Source organism: Hippocampus bargibanti, linkage group LG06, assembly GCF_051943395.1.
Source record: "Hippocampus bargibanti isolate YZ-2025 linkage group LG06, ASM5194339v1, whole genome shotgun sequence".
NCBI lineage: Eukaryota > Metazoa > Chordata > Actinopteri > Syngnathiformes > Syngnathidae > Hippocampus > Hippocampus bargibanti.
The window spans coordinates 22741806-22762703 of NC_142739.1; the positions used below are offsets into that span (position 1 = coordinate 22741806).

The 20898-nt window shown below is 41.6% G+C and overlaps 1 protein-coding gene across 4 annotated transcripts in view; it reads right to left on the bottom strand.

The window, feature by feature from the left end:
• Positions 1-20605, bottom strand: part of galnt1 (UDP-N-acetyl-alpha-D-galactosamine:polypeptide N-acetylgalactosaminyltransferase 1) — a 49836-nt gene extending 29231 nt beyond the window's left edge. Inside the window, exons 1-2 of one of the 4 annotated variants that reach the window (XM_088999621.1) lie at positions 20416-20605; positions 20181-20343 (exon numbers count right to left, since the gene is read on the bottom strand). The gene's annotated coding sequence lies outside the window, so the exon portion shown is untranslated. Of the gene's footprint in view, positions 1-3407; positions 3427-20180 lie in introns of those variants that run through there. The other 3 variants (XM_088999620.1, XM_088999619.1, XM_088999622.1) reach the window with 3 other exon arrangements.
• Between the last annotated feature and the right edge of the window lie 293 nt (positions 20606-20898).

Here is a 20898-nt window from a genome sequence, read left to right on the forward strand (position 1 = left end):
AATACAGGACAAAGAGCAGCAGGCCACTAGACCACTTCTGACTGCGTGCTCTGACTTCTCGTACTGCGTAGACTTGGCCCAATGCCAAGCTTCGTCCATGTCATCGCACTCTCACCCTTGCCAAAGGAGGAAAGACTATATTTGGTTCTGTAGGCTTCACTGTCCTGGATGAAATGCACTCAATTAATTGGGTGTATGTCAGGATAGGCCTACGTAGTAATGGATCCAATGATCCTCCATCGAACTCGGTTTTGTGCATCCTCTTCTCTCACACCAGGTACCTTCATGTCCTCTTTGACAACATCCATGAACCTCCACTTTGGTCTTCTTCTCTGTCTCCTGCCTGGCAGTTCAAGACTCAGCATCCTTCTCCCGATACAGTCACTCTCTGTCCTCTGAACATGTCCAAACCATCTCATTCTGGCCTCTCTGACTTTCTCTCCAAAGCATCTAATATGAGTTGTCCCTTCGATATACTCATTCCTGATCCTATCCAACCTGGTCACTCCCAAAGAAAATCTCAACATCTTCATCTCCGCTACCTCCAGCTCTGCTTACTGTCTTTTCTTCAGTGGCACTGTCTCCAGTCCAAACATTATGGCTGGTCTCACCGCCATTTTATACACTTTTCCTTTCATCCTAGCTGAAACCCTTCTATCACACCTGCCATTTTTCTTCAGCCGTTCCAGGCTGCCTGGAAATATTTATTCACCTCTTTTGCACACTCTCCATTGCTCTGGACAGTTGACCTCAAGTACTTAAAATCCTCCACCTTCTTTATCTCTTCTCCCTGTATCATCACTCTTGTACTTAGATCCCTCTCAATCACACACATACATTCCGTCTTGCTACGACTGATCTTCCTTTCCCGGGCATACTTTCACATCTCTAGTTATTCCCCTACCTGTTCCCTGCTCTCGCTACAGATCACAATGTCATCTGAAAACATCATGGACCAAGGAGATTCTTGTCTAACATCGTCTGTCAGCCTGTCCATCACAATAGCGAATAAGAAGGGGCTCAGAGCTGACCCTTGGTGGAGATCCACCTCCACCTTGAATTCCTCCGTCACCCCGACAGCCCACCTCACAACTGTCAGTTTGTGGTACACATTCAGCTGCACGTGCATTTTTATCTGCCGAATACAACATTTGCCTTGAAGTGCATTTACAGCTGTCAGAAAATAATTGTCACAAGAACACAAGATTTGAAATAAACTAAGTAATTTCCTCACCATTGATAGAAATGTTCACAAGATTGAAAAGATCCACTGATCAAATCATGCCCTAATACACAATAGATTCATATCTCACTTTTATATTTTTTTAACAGGTCAGCTCCAAACAACACAGCGCAAGAATATAATTCCTATTATTGTCAGTTAGATTCAAGATGGTTGATTATGGCAATCAATAATGTACATTGTCCTAAATGGTCACCTCTAGTGTCAGTACTGATGTTCCAGTTCACTCGAAATTTATTCATGCTACTATTTCTCCTCTGTTGTTGCGTTAATAGGATCAAGAGTTTCCACTGCCCCAAGCTGTGAGCCCAACGCTCCCGGTAACATTTCCAATTAAGGACAGAGTTTGCGATTCAAAATAACATTTCATGCAATTCAGTGCAATGGAAGACGTTTTCATATGTATAAGCAGAAGTGACACTCTTGAACTTAATTTTTTCTTTTTCCAGCTTGTCCAAAACAAACATTGTAAACACGTTTGGTGAAATAAAAGTGTGCAAAGCGCCTTCGCTAGACCCCCAATATATATATATATATATATATAATATATATATATATATATATATATATATATATATATATATATATATATATATAATATATATATATATTTCATTGCTTGAAATGACAAATGTTGCCATGAGGATGTTACATCACCCATCACAGCGAATCCCTCCAGTCACATGACAAACTCATTTGACATCCGGTTAAGATAAGCAAACCGGGCCGTTCTTGTCTGAAGACAGCATGTGAGAGAAGCAGCAGAAGGGATGATGATTTCGGCGTCTGTTTTGGTAATCAGCATCAGAACATATGGAGCAACATAAGATAACATGGTGGAAATATTCCCGAGATGAAAGTGTGAGCAAAACAGCGAAATTTACGTTATGGTTGCTGTGTGTGTGTTGCTTTGTGTAAGGGGGTTCGGTAAATGATGTCATCCATCGAGGTATCAACTCCTTCCAAGTGCTCATATATCATGTTGATTGTTTTGTGATAAACTTCAAGACTTCACCGTCTTGAAGTCAAAAGAACAAAAAAAACTAAATAACAAATAACATGACAACACAAAGACACAGAGAGACATTCATTCATTCATTCACACTTTCTGTGCCCTCTTTGTTACGTAAAGCAGTTCCAGATGAAAGAGGAGAGGATCAAAGCGTCTCTTCACCAGTGGATCAGGGACATTATGGTGGAATGTGCACGTCGACTACAAGCTAAATGTTGAAAGCAAACACGCAGCTGTAGCATCCATTGACGAAAAGAGATTGTCTCACATCTCCTGTCCCCCATAAATCAGCTTCAATTCCATCCCGCGACAGTTCCATATACGCATCGGCGCTCTGCGCTGACGCTCCTTCCTTCTTATCGCGGGATCCTCAAGCCATGTATCCATCCAGCCGCACTGTCCAACAGCACCGACCTTCCACTGAACAAAGCGGGGCTGTGAAGATGCTGCCCATTACAGGCGCAAAAACCACAATGGCCCCAGAGCTGTCCAGCGATGACAGTCGAATGGCACCGACATTCCTCCCTTTCAAAAACAGTACTGGCATATTCATGCTGCCGAAAAGGCGCAACCGCTCAGCACAGCCTCCTCCTTGATGAATGTCGTGGTCAAAAACGCTGAAAAACAATCCGTATCCGTTCCATACGATCCATACGCCATCTTGGACTCAGCCTGTGACTTAACAGTCTCAGCGGCTCTACACAGTGCTAAGGCTTTTTCCAGGTCCAGATCTGATTCTCTGAGTAGCCTTTCTCTCAGTTTATTATCAGTAATGCCACACACCATTCTGTCTTTAATCAGTGATTCTGTTAATCCACCGAACTCACATGTCTTTGATCTGTTTCTCAGCTCACTTGCATATTGGTCAATAGTTTCTCCAACTGTCTGTACATGTGAAGAATCTGTGCCTTTCAAACGTCATGTTGCGTTTCGGAATGCAGTAAGCTTCAAACTTTTCTATTATTTTTGAAAGCTTCATCTTGTCATCCTCAGCATCAAATGTGAAGTTATTGTAGACCTCTAGAGCTTCCTCTCCCACAACGTGCAAAAACATGGATGCTTTCATCTTTGAATGGCTTTCATCAGCTCCAATTGCAGACAAATACAGTTCAAAACGTTGCTTAAATCTCTTCCAATTTTCAGCCACGTTACCTGTTAGCTGCGGAGCTGTGGGTGGACGTAAAGCTTACATTTCTGCTGTTTCCTGCCGTGGGTTGTGCTCAAAGTCTTTCCTCCGTGGAATCTTCCATTCCAAGTCCTTTTATCGTCCTCTTGTCTTCCAGACCAATTCTGACACCATGTGTTGCTTTGTGTAAGCGGGTTTGGTAAATGATATTACTTCTGGATAGAGTTGAGGTTCTTTATTAGGACGGCTGTGTTGGTTGGAGGGAGAAGGCAATTGACATGTGTGGCTCTCGTAGGCTCTCATCAGACTGACTTGCAGCAGCGCGCATGCTCCTTTGATTTAAGGCCAGGCATCACTAGTAGAACATGCAAAAACGATTTGCTCATATCATTACAGTTGCTGCCCTTTAAGATGGCAGGACACCACAAATATTCAATACAGCGTTAGAAATCTTAGACTCTCTTCTTTAATCAGAACATGCAACCATTTAAAAAAAGAGAGAGAGGCTATTTGTGTTTTATTTTTGTCCAAGTCTATTCTTCATGTACAGGAAGTAGTGTCTCATAAGGAATCGCATTTGCGGTACCAAAATTTTCCTTATAACAGAATTTCCTTATGTGGGAATTTACGATATTGCATGAGCTGTATGAAGGTGTAAGAAATGCATGATGTTACGCATGTGCTGTATAAATATATAAGGTGTCACCATATATAACAAAACAAGTTAGAAGATAGCAAAATATAATGTGCATAAACAACAATACAGTAAAATAGAACAAAATATGAAAGCAGTTTATTTTTTGTAAAATATGAGTCAATTTTTGATTGTGTTGTTGCTTGGGTTTTTTTCTTCACGCATTCACTGCCAGACGTGTAAAAATGCGTCCACTTTAGTGCCAGGGTTTTGTCATTGTCATTGACGAAAATAGATTGTCTCACATCTCCTGTCCCACATAAATCCGCTTCAATTCCAAGCCGCGACAGCCCCACATCCGCATCGGCGCTCTGCGCTGACGCTCCTTTCTTCTTATCGCGGGCTCCTCAAATCATGCATCCATCCAGCCGCAGACTGTCCAACAGCACCGACATTTCCGCTGAACAAAGCGGAATTTTCAATTCCCAAATAAATTTGGGGATGGCGGTGAATTAGTTAAATACAGTAGAAGGTAAGTATGAAAGACAATTTATTCACAGGATCTTCACAAGATCTGTACTCCTCCAAGGCATATTGATTCTCCCATTCAGACTTCTGGTTTTATACTGGGATCTTAATTCAGATGAAAGATGACATTATAAATGTATGACCAAAAAAAGTAATTGTGTTGAACCAGGTTGATGAACAATCAAAGTATTTATACTCTGATGTTGTCATGTGTTGGTGGGATAGTATCCATTCCAAAAGCAGTCAGAAAACCACACTTAAAATACCACGATATCCCGAGGGAAGGCAATCTGAGATGCGAGCAGTCAAGCGCTGCATACCCCATTTCATGAAAAAAAACTGCTGGTTGGAGTGTGCTGAGTCACTACAGCATTGTGTAATATTAAGTTCAAAGGCGCTCCAAATGCCACTTGTGTTCTTTCAGGGGCCAACATTTTTCATCTCATCACATCTAATGCAGAAATGTTACAGTATCGCTCTGTCTATGGGAGTCAAGCATGGTTATGTAACCTAAACTGTCTGCATTGATGCCCGCTTACACTGCCGGGCCAGTTCAAATGATCCGATTTAAGCGACCGTGCAAAGAAATCTCACAGTCAATAGGCTATTAGCAGTCGCAAAATGCAGAATCAATCACAGGCCAAAGAGTTATGCATGCAAGTTCCCTTTGATAGCAGCACATCTTCAATAATCCATTCAAGCAGTACGGTCGTGAGATCAATATTACCGTGGCACACACTACGTAACTACTGTTCAACGATACAATATGACTTTGGAATCAGCAATAAACAAACTACAGTGATACCTCAGCTCACGAACTTAATTGGTTCCCAGAAAGTGTGTGTAAGACGAAAAGTTCGTCTGCTGAATATTTATTTCCCACAAGAAACCATTAAAAATGAGAAAAATCCGTTCCCAGGTCCCCATAAAACATAATTTTCGACTAAATAAGGCTTAAAACAACTCAAATATACCTTATTTTTGTATAATAAATGTGCTATTGTATTGTAATTAAAGAAATAATCTGTACTATATAATAAAGTCGTTTTATTTACCTTTGTAATGGTCGTTGGAGTAGTTGCCTCTTGATAATAACCGAGTGAAGTTCTGTGCTTTCTCGGCGATAATACCCTCACTCACACTGTCACCTGCTAGCTGCTTTTCGGTATTCCAAATCAACAGAAGTTTTTCAACCTCTTCTATTGCCTGAGACCGTTGCTTAGACAACACAGAAACACCCTTAGCCACACGTAGCAATGGTGATCCTGGTAGTGGGACGCTAAGTCACACAGTTATCTGAGTTTCAGCTCAGATAACTCCAGACCTATATAATTTAGGAATTATCTCTTTTCTTCTGATGAATGAAGATACACTAAGATTTCTTACGCCTAATCAAATGTTTATGACGTCCTAATACTCTATATTCTTTGCAATATGAGTGAAAATGACAAAAACCTTGGCACTGGAGTGGACACATTTTTGCACATTGTCAGGCAGTGAATGAGTTAAGGGGTTCAGTACTACCAACAAAGTTGAGAACCACTACTAGAGGAAACTTAGGGTTGATTGCTATAACAAAGGAATGACTGCATTTGAAACTTTGCAGGGTTTGATGACTCAGTGCACACGCATGCTCGCGCACACACACAAAAAAAAAACAATGCTGTTGCTGTTTAGTAAGCCATCAGCTTCAAGTAACAGTTGATACGGCTATCAGTGTGACTGGACCACAACCGGCCCACTCAAGCAAAGTCTCACACTCGGGGAAGCTGCCTGCTCGCAGATAAGAGCCACAGATGAATACAAGCCCAACGAGGGCCCAACAGGGAGAGTTGAAATTTGGACAAGGAGAGCGTGGCTTAAAGCACACGGCTGCCACAGCGGGGGAGGCTTTCCTCTACTCTCATTCACTCCCCTTCTCTGTTTCCTTTATGCGAGTATCCTGCTGACATATACTGTTTAAAGCACGGGCAAATGGAACCGATTAAAGATACAAAAAGACACAAGAGGATCTAAAAAGCCTCTCTCGTGCACCTTGGAGGACAGTGGTTATACAGTAGAAAGTATTTGTTTGGGTTTACAAAGCCTAATTAGAATCACCCTGGGAGAGGTAAACAAAGGGGATGCACTTTCTCCTTGCTGGGCAAATTGAGTGTTTTAGCTGTATGAGGTCGCATAGCTAGATATTTTTTTTCAATTAAATTATTTTACAAAGAATCAGAATCAGAAAGCCTTTAATCGTCCCACAATGGTCGAAATTTTAAGGCCAAAAAAAATCAGCAAGGACGGTGACTGAAGGCAACCGTGATGTATTCCAACAGGCATTTGGCAATAATTTATTGAAGTGTTTAAGCAGGGTTGAAGCAAACGGATTGGAAATATCTCATCAAATGTTCAGGAACAAAAACAGTAAGTTCCCGTCAATAAACTCAGCACCGATGACCTCTATTTTGAATGACATCCAGGACGTTTAGTTCAGCTGTGGAAACTGAGAAAGCATATGATACAATTTGGGAAAGATGGAATAAAGGTAAAAGTGAGCAGACTGTTTAAAATCCATCGACCGAGATTGGTTTTCAGGTTGAAAGTGAGAGTTGAGAGCCAAATCTCAATAAATCCTCCTTGGGCTTTTTTTGAGATTTAGCTTCTGTGCAGATAAGCAGCAGAGTGTGTTTGTTAAGTCTTGCCACACTGAAAGAAGTCCTACTGCTGCCGACAAGTGAGTTTCGATACAGCCCCGGGCGGCACTCTTGACACTGGCCTTGACATTGGCCCTTGCTTGACAAACTGGAGCACTGCCCTTTAAAGAGTTGGCTCTGAAGTACTGTATCCATCCAATAACTCAATCAGTCAAGGCTTGCTACATATATGAAATCAACACCGTATTCATGTGCTGGCCAATGTTTATCTTCATCGTGCTCATGATTTGTAATCTGGATCGGCTACACACACTGTTCCTCCTTTAATGCCTGAAAACAACATCAGTCAGGACTTTTGCAGTTGCAATAGATCCATCCATCCATTTTTTGACCTGCTTATTCACACAAGGGAGCCTATTTCAGTCGTGTTCGGGCAGTTAGCGGGGGCCACCCTGAATTGGTTGACGTGCCAACCAGTCGACCAACGGACTGCTGTTACAATAGATGAAAAATAACTAGGCCTTAAATGCTGTGTCTGATTAGCTCATTCACTGCCAGGCATGTGCAAAAATGTGTCTACTTCAGTGCCAGGGTTTTTGTCATTTTCACTCAAACTGCAGGATCCACTGAATATTGAGTTTTAGAACGACATAAACATCCAATTCAGCATAAGAAACCTTATACTCTCTTCTTCCTTCAGAAAAAAAACCATTTAATTCCTAAGTTATATGGGTCTGGAGTTATCTGAGCTTGAAATGGGGCGGTTGACAAAATACAATACAATACAATACATACAAATTGATTTGTACAGCGCTTTAACAACAGCTGAAGCTGGAACAAAGCGCTAACATGCAAAAAAGGGAAATGCTGCCCCTTGTGGAAGGGAAAATCAGTGCCAGAGGTATGACCAGTGCTTTATCTGCACCCCCTGCAAGAAAAACCAAAACCCAAACAAATTCAAGAATGGCGCTCCACGTCACACTTTTCAATTCCCGAATAAATTCGGGAATGGCGGCGAATTAGTTACGAATAAATTGAAATAAGAACATATTGACAACATACGTCAAACGTTTGGACACATTTATTTGTGGGTGTGCCCTGTTTGCCAATGATGGCCCACTGTCATATGATTCAGGCCTTTTTGCTTCTTGGTGTCATGCTTTCTGGTGTCATACCTTAAAGCCCCAAGACCTTTCAGCTCTATTCTGGTTGACATCATTGAAAATAGGTTTGCTTTTTAAAATTTAAGAGAGAAACATTGCTTTAATAACTGATATTAAATACATGCCATTTACAAACACTTTTGTACATTGCAGAGCAGTCTGTTTATTTCCAGTGTTGTAACCAGGTGAGGCCGTGAATCATTATCCTGTGGCAAGTTGCATTCAATTTGAAGATTTATGTGAGCACTTTGGTTACAACACTTTGTTTCCTAAATTGAGCCCTAGGTCAATAGTTCCAAATCAGAGGAAATAGAGACCGCAGAGGTTTCAATACAGCAGCGTTAAATACCAAATCTGTTGCGTAAACCACAAAGTAACGGTAAAGATGAATTAAAATGAATTACAGAACATATTTTAACACAACTTTTTATTTTTGATTTGATTGAAAAATTCTACAAAAAAATGGGATAACCATAAAAATAATCCACTTTCAAGTTATTACATTCAGTCAAATCACAATTCCTGGTGTGCACTGTGGGCGGATTAGACAAAAAGTGGTTGGGAATGGGTGTGCCTAGGAAATAAATGACGACCTCCGTGCCAATGAGAGCTATTTAAAAGGGCCCAGGACCATTCAAGGTAAACAGAGACATCTGTGTAAAAGTATGCGTCACACTGCAGTTTCTCCCAGAAAACGGAACATTTCTACATACTGTGCCGTGACGAGTGGGTCAAAAGGGTGCTGATTGAAACCGTGATTTTAGTGTGCTATCTCCAGAATTAAACAGATGCTGCGAGCAATGTACAGATGCACTTGAACGATACACAAAGCGGGAAAAGTGGATGTGACTGGAAAGTGTTATTGGGTGTGACGCAAGGCAGCTGTTGTCCACGTTAGTTCCCACTCTTCAAATGTTCCATTCGCTGCCTGCAGCGTCATACTCTGTAATGCGTAGTCCTCTACAATGAAGTCATGGGGAGGAAAAGAAATCAAGTTATCACTCATCGGATGATATCGTAAGCAAATGAAATAGCCAGCGAACAATGGGGCTGTGCATGGATCGGTGGCGACCTGAAAAGTGGGCTGCCATCAATATTTAGCCGGTTAATGTGCATTTAATTCAACTGTTAATCAGTTTGTCAATAAAGCTCAGATTGGCAGTGGATCAATGCCTTTGTCTTTGTTTTTATTGCCGACCTGTCACGCTATCACAGCAGCGTGCGAAGGGCGTTTGACCACTTGGACGCTGGCCAGACAGAAAACAACAAGTTTGTTCATCAAAATATGTCTTTACGTGGAACTGGTCAGCAAAAAGATTTGGTGATTCATACCGTGAGTGTCCTCGTCTCTTCTGTTAATCATGTTCACATTGAAGTTCTTACGAAGTAAGGAAAACAAAGTACCGTATTTTCTGGAATATAAGGCGCACCTTCAACAAATGACATACAGTGATACCTCAGCTCACGAACATAATTGGTTCCCAGAAAGTGTGTGTAAGGTGAAAAGTTTGTCTTCCGAACAATTATTTCCCATAAGAAACCATTAAAATGAGAATAATCCGTTCCCAGGTCCCCATAAAACATAGATTTCTACTAAATAAGCCTTAAAACTACACAAAATATACCTTATTTTATGTATAATAAATGTGGTATAGTATTGTAATTAAAAAAATAAACGGTATAGGATAATAAAGTCGTTTTATTTACCTTTGTGATGGTTGATGAGTTGCTGTGCTTTCTCTGCGATAATACCATCACTCACACTGTCCCCTGCTAGCTGTTTTTTGTTAAATCAAATGAACAGAAGCTTTCAACCTCTTCTATTGCCTGAGACCGTTGCTTAGACCAGCGGTCCCCAACCCCGTGGGTCAATTTACATAAAATGAAAAATTACCAGATTACATCCGTCTATGACTTACTCTTGACACACGTCAAAATGCTTATCTAGTTCACATGATACATACCGCTAAAATTAGACCACCGTAAGCTAGCAAAATGAGTAAAAAACAAACGTCTTTGGAAAGTTTCTTTATCCACCGGTCCGTGAAAATATTGTCTGACATTAAACCGGTCTATGGCGCAAAAAAGGTTGGGGACCACTGGCTTAGACAACACAGAAACACCCATAGCCACACACACGCTCTTAATAGCTTCCTTGTTCAAAAGGATGGTAGCAATGGTCGACTTAGCGTAATGGTACTGGGACGCTAAGTCACACAAACGCACACCTCATTCGTGTTTTTCGATGATGTCCTTCTTCTGCTCGACCGTAATTTTCTTTCGTTTCTTCTTCGGCTTAACACTAGCCTGTGGTGGAGTCTTTTTCGGTCCCATAATAGCAAAAGTACGCTGTCACAGATATCTCTAATCTCATCATACACTCAATAACAAACCATGTCCGCACTCAAAGAAAGGGGGTGACGAAAACTACTCCGCCAGCCACCGTGGCGCTGTTCGACCGTGTGGTTTGGTTCGTCCGCCGAAAACTAGTTTGTCAGCCGAGACTATATGCTCGCGAATTTAATGATCGTGAGGCGAATAGTTCGTGAGCTGAAGTGTTCGTCAGCGGAGGTATCGCTGTATTTAAAAAGATTTTCCATACACAAGGTACACCACACACATTATTATAAGGGGCACATTCAATGAATGGCATATTTTAAAACATTTTCCATATATAACGCACACCGGATTATGAGGCGCATGGTCAGCTTTTGAAAAAATCTGTTTTTAGGTGTGCTTTATACTGCAGAAAATACTGTAAATTGAGGGTAAGATTTGAAAATCTCCAACTCGATGAGAAAAAAATGACATCATTTTCCTTATCATTTGGCAAGTTCTACCTTGACCGTCTATGGTTTTAAGACAATGGTAATTCCCGTAACACCTCCCTTGAGGTCTCAAAGAACAAATGAGTAACCAGAGACACAATCACTGAATGAGGGGAACAAAAATAGTGCATCATAGCACATACACATGCGCAAACTGTACACGCATAAACAAAACACCATATAGTGATGAGCAGCCTGTGTGCACAAATAACTCGCGGGGTAAATGTTGATATTGGCCTTTAGTGAGATTCAGCCAAAAACAGGGAGCTGGAAATGCTCTCTGGTGGCATTGGCTGACCCACTTTTACGCAACCGTAGCCCTGACGTGACTCAGAGGAAAACCAGAGGACACACACTCACACACACGTGTGCAAACAAACATACTGTACAAATAATACTTCAGGCGTACACGCGAACAACGACACACGCTGGCACTAAATGGTGTTGATAGCAATCTTTCGCCACCATCTTTTCCGCATGTTTTTTTTCCTCTTCATCAGACGATCAACCCTTATGGTTCCACTATCTGATCAAGCTCAAGAGCTTGCGAAGGCCACTCTCACGCCAAGTCTACACACCACAAATAACCCTTTTTTGTCGCTACTTTTCCAGAAGTACACACACGCTACAAACGGGATGCATGCCACGCAACGCTAACATAATGCCAATTAGTCATCGTAATAAAGGGCTTGATTCTTTTTTAGCACATAATTGCAAGAGCATCAAAGCAATCCCCATGGATCACATGCAGTTCTCATAGTTCATTAAACAACACACACAGAGACACACACACACACACACACACACACACACACACACACACACACACACACACACGCACGTTGCTGTTCCAAACATTTTATGACTAAACATCAGTGGCCGAACAATGAACCCGATCCCAAAGTCTGTTTTTGTCCTTTGTCATTGTTCCGGTATCAATGACAGGTTTAGACGCTGTTCTGCAATTAATTACTCGCTATGTTTTTTTCTTTGGGGGGTGCATTTCTAGCTACGGTCAGACTTCCGGCAATTTTTCCCCCCCACGATGTTGCAACATTTACCTTTTGTACAACCGCCCCCACTTTCATTGCAGATGACAAAATAAACTTTCAGACAGAAAGAGTCTAAGGTTTCTAACGCTGCATTAAATGTTTATGTAGTCCTAAAAGTTAATCTACTGTGGGTCTAGAAATTTGAGTGAAAATGACAAAAACCCTGGCACTGGAGTGGACACATATTTGCACATCGTCTGCCAGTGAATGAGTTAATGGCCAGGGCGCACAAGCACCGTCACCAGATTGAAGAGCAATATTCAAACTTATTTTTTTCCCCTTCTGTGGGAAAAGGGGCCCTTCTTCCTATACTGCATGCAAGGCACCTCCAATGTAGGTACTCTGTGAACAAAATCACACTAGATGCATTGGGGAGGTGTTAGAATTTTGCCTTCCATAGCTGCACCACTTCCCTCCATTTTTGCCTTCCGACAGTTGTACAAATAAATTACACCTGAGACTAGTGTAACATTATTGTTCTTTCTCTAAATAAGTACAGATTTTACAGGAGTTACTAAAAACAGCTAGTATCAAGCGTATTCAACCATTTTTGGGAAAGAAATATTAATAATAATAATAATAATACATTTCATTTATAAGCGCCTTTCAAAACTCTCAAGGTCACTTTACAGTCACAGGAGACGATATGCTACTATCTGTTCTTTATGGCAAAGTATTCAATTACTTTGATGACAAGTATATTATGCACGTTGACTGTGTCTATGTGCACCTTGAAGCAGTAATTCATGCCTTTGTCACATCTCGGCTTCATTACTGTAATGTGCTTTACTTTGGAGTCAGACAATCCTCCATGAAGCGTCTCCAGCTGGTCCAGAATGCTGCTGCTCGCTTCTTGACTGATACTCATAAGAGACTCCTACTCTGGCATCCCTTCACTGGGTCCGTATACATTTTAGTTATTTTCAAGATCTTATTATTTGTCTTCAAATCATTAAACAGCCTCATTCCTCAACCCCTACACACCATCCCAATGCTTCAGGTGTGCTGACCAGACATCAGTAGATGTGCGAAAAACTAAATGGAGGCTCAACATCTTCGATTGCTGGTCCCACTCTCTGGAATGACCTGAAACGGAACATTCGGCGAGCCCCCCCTCGCTGCCCATCTTTGAAACCCGCCTCAAAACTCACCTGTAATCTTTGCCATTTGACTCAACATGATTCCGACTTGATCTTGGTTTCACTCCCTAGTGCTTTCTACTATATTTGTGACCGCTTTATTATGATAGCTGACCATGTTAAGCACTTTGTTACAGCTTTAGCTGTTGTTAAATAAGCTATATAAATCAATATGTATTGTATCACATAGTTCCCATTTTGCTAAACACATAAAAAAGTTCCAACGATTGAGTCACACTTCCCTTTTTTAATTACAAAGTGACAAATGGGGAAATCCAAAGCCAACAATTATTCCACTGACAATGTAATCACATTATTTGCTTAAGCTTGCTACAGGCACACACTTTCCAATCATCTAAACAAATAAAAAGTGATGAATGTTGCTCTTTAATCAGTCAAACAAGGTTGTGACAAGGTCTCCAACATTTTTCACCTCCTTCTGCACCGGCATGTTGTTTGCGCACTATGAGAGAGGAGTTCAAATTTGGCCTATCATATTTCCTGTGAGTACTGCAGATACAAGCCACTGTGGTGGTGTTTTTTTCGTCGGTCTATAAAATTTCAGGTCTTTAAACCATTCATTTGATAAACTGAAATGTAATTTGCGCATATCGTATAATTAAGATTTCCTCTGTACCATATAAACACTTAAGAATGTCACCTGTAAAAATAAAATTAATACATAAATAAATAAAATGACTATGATTAATTACCAATCAATCAATGGCATTTGTACTAGTTCAAATCAAAGCTTTATGAATTTCTTATCATGGAACTGTGATTTGTCAGGTACCAAAGGGCAACGTTAAAGCGATAACGGCCCGGCCCCCTGGACTGAGGGTCAAGACAAGACATTCAAGGATGAATAGACATTTACTGTACAATCTTAATTCTCAATTATGGGTGTGTGTATGCAAAAAGCAATACATAGGCCCACCCTCCTAAAATAAACATTTCCGGATTTTCCGGTGTATAAGGCGCACCAGAGTATAAGCTGCACCCAATGAATGGTGTATTTTCCAACTATTTCCATATATAAGGCACATTGGACTATAAGGCGCACATTCAATGAATGAAGTTTTCCAAATATAATATATAATTATATAAAACTTTACCAATTATAAGGCATAGTACATCATAAGGCGTTGCAATAGAGGGTGGGGTTACGCACTACTTCTTCCAAAGGGGGAGATGGAGTGAGTGGCTTGACCTGCGAGACCTGTTGTGGCTCAATATTATACTTCACGTATAAGGCGCACCTGCGTATAAGGGCAGGGTCATCTTTTGAAGATAATCAAGGCTTTTGGGTGTGCCTTATACTCCGGAAAATACGGTACTTTGATGTCAGAACTAGTCGAGGTAAATAGGGCGAAAATAAATAAATATTGTACTCACTTGTCAGAGATTTTTTGTTGTTGTTGACTACAACAATAAAATATAACAAACACAACTAAAACTGACACGAAATAAAAAAAAACACAAGCACAGCCAAACGGCTTTCACGTAATTGCCTTGTCTAAATCAGAATCAGAATCATCTTTATTGCCAAGTATGTAGAACACACAAGGAATTTGTTTCCGGTAGAACACGCTGCACTAGTATCGTGGTCAAAAAAACTGCTAAGTGGCCCCCCATTTTGGCTACTGTTGAAAGAGTTCAAAGAGTTAATGGCTTGGGGGAAGAAGCTGTTTAAATGTCTAAAATAATAATAATAATAATAATAATAATACATTTCATTTCCAAGCGCCTTTCAAAAAAGGACACTTTACAAAAAATGATCAATCATACAGCAAGAAACAGTTTATTTGATTTCCAGCCACTTGTTGTATCTTTTATTTACCCCCCAACAAGTCTGAAGCTTACAGTCGCAACAAAGTGTGTGTTCTTGAATTTGTGTGTGTGCGACTATGTGCGTGCAAATAGCTCTGATCCCGCTATAGTCCCAAAGTTTGGAACAATGGCATTCCTGTGCTGCTAGCTGCAGGTGGCTGTGGAAACCCAATCCCAAAGCAAGCGTCGCTAGCACATAAAGTGCCGAGAATGCCGATTTCGCTGTCTCCCTCCAGAGAAACGTGCCAGAATCAAACTATTGCTCCTGACAAGCTCAAAGCCACAACAGATGGAACAAAACTTGGATGAAGTGGATGACAAAACTTTGCTCAGATGTACACATTGACGTTGCTCATATTTCGCTCCACCGATACAGATGAACTCATTCGCTGCCATTCCCGAATTTATTCGAGAATTGAAAAGCATGACATGGAGCGCCATTCTAAAATGTGCTTTTTGTTTTCTTGCGGGGGGTGCCTATAAAGCACTGGTCAGACCTCTAGCAATGTTTTTCCCTCCCATGAGGGGGCAGATTTTGCCTTTTGTACAGCTGTCCCCATTTTAAGCTCAGATACCTCCAGACATATATAACTTCGGAATTAACTCTTTTTTTCCTGACGAGTGTCTAAGGTTTCTTACGCTCCATTGAACAAGGGGGCAGCATTTGCCTTTTTTCCATGTTATCGCTTTGTTACAGCTTCAGCTGTTGTTAAATCGCCATATAAATCAATATGTATGGAGTGTATTTTATTTTGTACAGCCGCCCCCATTTCAAGCTCAGATACCTCCAGACACATACAAACTTAGCAATTACCTCTTCTTCTGATGACAGAATAGAGTCTGGATAGCTATCTATTAGTTATATGGCTCGCTGTCTAGCTGGCTATCTATTTGATATCTATTAGCTGGCTGTCTATTGGCTAGCTGTTGGCTGGCTAGCTTTCTATGTATTTGAGTTACTTTTGGGTTGAGTGAACGCTGGGGCGTGTGGCTACCGCTTCTCACGCACAGAAAAACTTATCCTGTGATTGAAAAGTGACCGTGAGAGTTTTGAAAGCCGCTTATAAATGAAATTATTATTATTATTATTATTAAGGTTTTCTTCAGCTCCATTGAAAGTTTATGCAGTCCTAAAACTCAATATTCTGTGGGTCTTGCCATTTGAGTGAAGATGACAAAAACCCTGGGACTGGAGTGGACACATTTTGCATATTGTATAGCAGTGAATGAGTTAAGGGGAAAGTCATGCCCAAGACTGCCACCTATTATTCGGGGAGAAAAAAAGAGAAACAAACTAATGTTCCATAGAAATGGCCACTCTGCCCCTCTCTGTCACAATAAATCGCCGATATAGATAAATGAACAAAGACAGACTTGTAATAAACAAATGAAGTGAAATTGAATCATCTCCTGCAGCACCCAAATGATCTCTGGCGTCACACTGGTTCAAAACGACTGATTTAGGAAAAAAAGCAACAACAACAGAAGCATGAGAATGTGCTGAGGCCCGAACACACTTTCAACACGCACACAGCACAGGAAACACACTGTCGAATCTACTATGGCCTTGAAATAAAGAACATGAATCATTTCCTCCTTGTGTGAGTTGCTTGTTCTGTAGCCACAAAGGGACATAAGTCTTCTTGTGCCGATCCCAAGCCCGGATAACTACAGAGGGTTGTGTCAGGAAGGGCATCCAACGTAAAAGCTTGGCCAAAACAAACATGCGGATCAAACCTCTAAAGATGGAGGACACTGATTTGCTGTGGCGACCCCTTGAAGGGAAAAGCCGAAAGAAAAAGAAGAATACTTTCCTCCTTAAATCGGGTAGTCGTGCTGTCACATAAGTTTCGGGCGCTCTGAAAAACAGAGCGAACGCAGATTTTTACAAAAACAAAACAGAGCGAATGCAGATAATAAAAAACAATAATTATGTGCTGTCCAATGAAACTGTATACTCACTTATGTGAGGTACTGCAAAAAACTCATTTCAAGACCAGTAACTGTTCCTGATGTCACTCTCGCTGATGCTGTGTGTTAATTGGATTGGATTGGATTTGCCTTTATTAGTCCCACAGTGGAGAAATTTACATTTTACAGCAGCAAAGTGATGAAAGGAATGGAAGTAGAAAAACAAAATACATGAGCTGCTGGAAAGGCAGCCACTCTCGGGGCGCCATCTTGAAGTCAAAAGAACAAAAAAAACTAAATAACAAATAATATGACAGCATAGAGACAATATGACAAAACAAAGACACAGAGAGACATTCATTCTTCAGGACTTGCTGTACCCTCTTTGTGATGACATGAAGCAGTTCTAGATGAAAGAGGAGAGGATCAAAGCGTCTTTCCACCAGTGGATCAGGGACATCATGGTGGAATGTGTACGTCGACTACAAGCTAAATGTTGAAAGCAAACACGCAGCTGTAGCATCCATTGACGAAAACAGAGTGTCTCACATCTCCTGTTCCACATAAATCTGCTTCAATTCCAAGCCACAACAGTTCCACATACACATCGGCGCTCTGCGCTGACGCTCCTTTCTTCTTATCGCGGGTTCCTCAAGCCATACATCCATCCAGCCGCAGACTGTCCAACAGCACTGACCTTTCCGCTAAACAAAGCGGGGCTGTGAAGATGCTGCCCATTACAGGCGCAAAAAAGCACAATGGCCCCTTTGGTGTCCAGCGATGGCAGTCGAATGGCTCCGACATTCCTCCCATTCAAAAACAGTACTGGCATATTCATGCTGCCGAAAAGGCGCAACCGCTCAGCACAGTCTCCTCCTTGATGAATGTCGTGGTCAAAAATGCTGAAAAACAATCTGTATGCGTTCCACACGATGCACAACAACACAAAGTGACAAAAGAAAACACAAAACAAGACAAAAACAACCAAAAAAAGCAAGGCTCATGAGAGCACTTGCTGAGGCTGCCTACTCGGGCGCCATCTTGGACTTGTAATTAAAGTAAATTAGCGTATTTTCTGCACTATAAGGCACACCTAACAAAGAAAAAAATAAGATGACCATGCGCGTCATAATCCACTTTATGTATGGAAAACATTTTAAAATATGTCATTCATTGAAAGTGCCCCTTATAATGCGGTGCACCGTATGTATGGAAAATGTTTTTAAATATGTAATTCGTTGAAGGCGCACCTTAAAATCCAGAAAACAATTTTAGGACCAACTACATGGATGTAGTATTGAATCTTGCGGCCCATCATAAGATAATTTACAGTAAACTGATGTGCTAAATATAGCACAGTGGTTGGGCATTGTTGTTTTAAGGCAGTTTCGCCAACTAAGTGTCTGCGTAGCTAAGGATGGGAACTGAGCTCTTACACCAAACTGGCCCAGAGACTGAATTCTTTTAAAACTGCAGTATTGATAAGCTCCACCCTTAACGGTTCTGTTAACAGCCTTGGAGAAATTGCTTAAATTAAGTTTTGGTGTATTCACACTATTTGACCTTTATTTTGCGCATAGCGCCCATTTGAAGTGCAGTACTTTGCAACAGAAAAAATGTTAATCCAAGATGCATATTCACATTTGAAGCGGCCATCTCACTCACCACAGTGCTGCAGTACTAATGTTGTGCTGTGTGATCATATTATGACATAAGTAGAATTACAGAAGAACGTCCATCAATTCATCTAAGCTTGGACTTTTTACTCATGGTGTTTTGATGTAAGGGGTCGCTATGTTAGCTAGTGGTGACGCCGCCATAACAGCCCCACCTCCTCAAGTTTATGAAACCGTATTATCACGGCGTCGCCAACTGAGGAGCACAGGCCTCTAAGTCAGCAGCTTTCAATGCTCCGTGGAATGAGGTTTTAGTCACGTACATTCACGCAGTAAAATCCTTAACATTGGGAGAGGTCTGTAGCTCTGAAAGTAGCAGCTGAGCATTTGACTCGAGAGATGACAAACTGATTTTAGGCTCAATGTAAGCATTACTTTCGGTTTGATTGGTTATGCCTGTCGATTAGAGGAACGACATCACAACATCATTGCTCAGGGAGAGCCGAATGCACCTGTTAACTGTTGGGCGGATGTCCTAATAGGTCAACCTCCGTGGTGTCAGAAGACAATGTCTTCTTCTTTTCCTTTCGGCTTTACCCTTCAAAAGTCACCACAGCGAATCCCTGTCCTCCATCTCAGAGGTTTATTTCGCACGTTTGTTTTGGCCAAGCTTTTACGTCGGATGCCTTTCCGGACACAACAGAGGACAATGGCTAAATCGTTCAAAATGGTATTTGACAAAGTTTTACTAAGTATAATGATTTTCCATACAGAATTAGTTCTGTTAAATCCTATTCTTAGAGAATCATCTACATGCATGAGTGATTCATACTTTGACTAAAAGTGCATGAGGTTAAGTGGTTATGAACCACTGCTTTAAGGAACATGACATGTTGTCATTTTCATTTGCAACGATGAGGAATCCATTTTCCCATGACTGTCAACATTGTTAAATGGCTTCTCTCTTCACGCAAAACAGTATAAAAATCACCAAGTGGCTGTTGCTGAAATGTAATTAAGTTGAGAACAGGGGTAGTCAACTGATTGTATCATCTACCCTCAGTATAGATTTACAGATAGTGGTACAGACCAAATCTATAGTACACAAAATACTCATTCATAGAGGCTGTGGTGCAATGATAAAACTGTCCTCGGTACAGCAAAATGGTATGCGATATGCCAGAATGAATGTGCCATGATAAATCGTTTTTTTCTTTTAACCTCAGTGTCGACTCACGGGAAATGCAGGCTCAATACCACTCACGGAAAGTGACAATTTACATTTTAAGGATGGTCGCATCCTCCCGACGTTAACTCCAGTGCTTCTGTCAATAAGAAGCCCGCTGCCATAAGCGCTCGTCCTCGACAACGAACATATATCACGTTCGCCGGGCGCATGTTTGATGTGGCAAGAGCAGCGGCAAGGTCGCGGAAGTGAAAATAAATACTGCTCACTTACCTGTATTTAAAAAAAGTGACGGGGCATCCCAAGCCCGCTCCAGGTTAGCGTGCAAGGCACAAAACTCCCCGACAAGGGTGCCAAGTGTCGCGGCTAAAGTTAGCTAGCACGGTTAGCTTCTCCGGCTAACGACTAGGGGGGCGCGCGCTCCTCCTCCTCCTCTCTGCTGTAGAACACCAACCGGTTACCGCATGAAAAAAAAGAAGCTTAACGTAAGGCGTGGGTCGTCACGCACATTTACACGGGCGGCGTCGGTCGTCGAGAGCCGTAACGAGGTGGGACATCCATGGAGGGGGAGACGGACGGGCGAGCAAGGGGTGAGGGGGTAAAGTGGGGGGGCGAGAGATATAGCGAGAGAGAGAGGCAGAGTGAGAGGAAAAAGAGGAGTCCACGACTGACTGAGGGCCGTCCCTCACGGTGGCCTGGGAGCTGGCCGGTTCCTTGTGAGGGAAGGAAGGGAAAATAAACGAAATCGCTGCTGCTGGTGATGATGATGTGCGGAACCAACGCAAGATCCAGCATCATTGTTCCCCTCACAACCCCCCACCAACCCGGAAGAAATCAAATTGAGCCTCTTAATCATGTTCATATACAAAAAAGTGGCGGACCGTGAAGGGCTGTAAAGCCTTCTCTGCTCGCCTAAAAGTATCTGAATCACAGACTGATTCATTTTATTTTGTCCATGAATTCTTAATACATAATTCCAAATTGTCTTTCG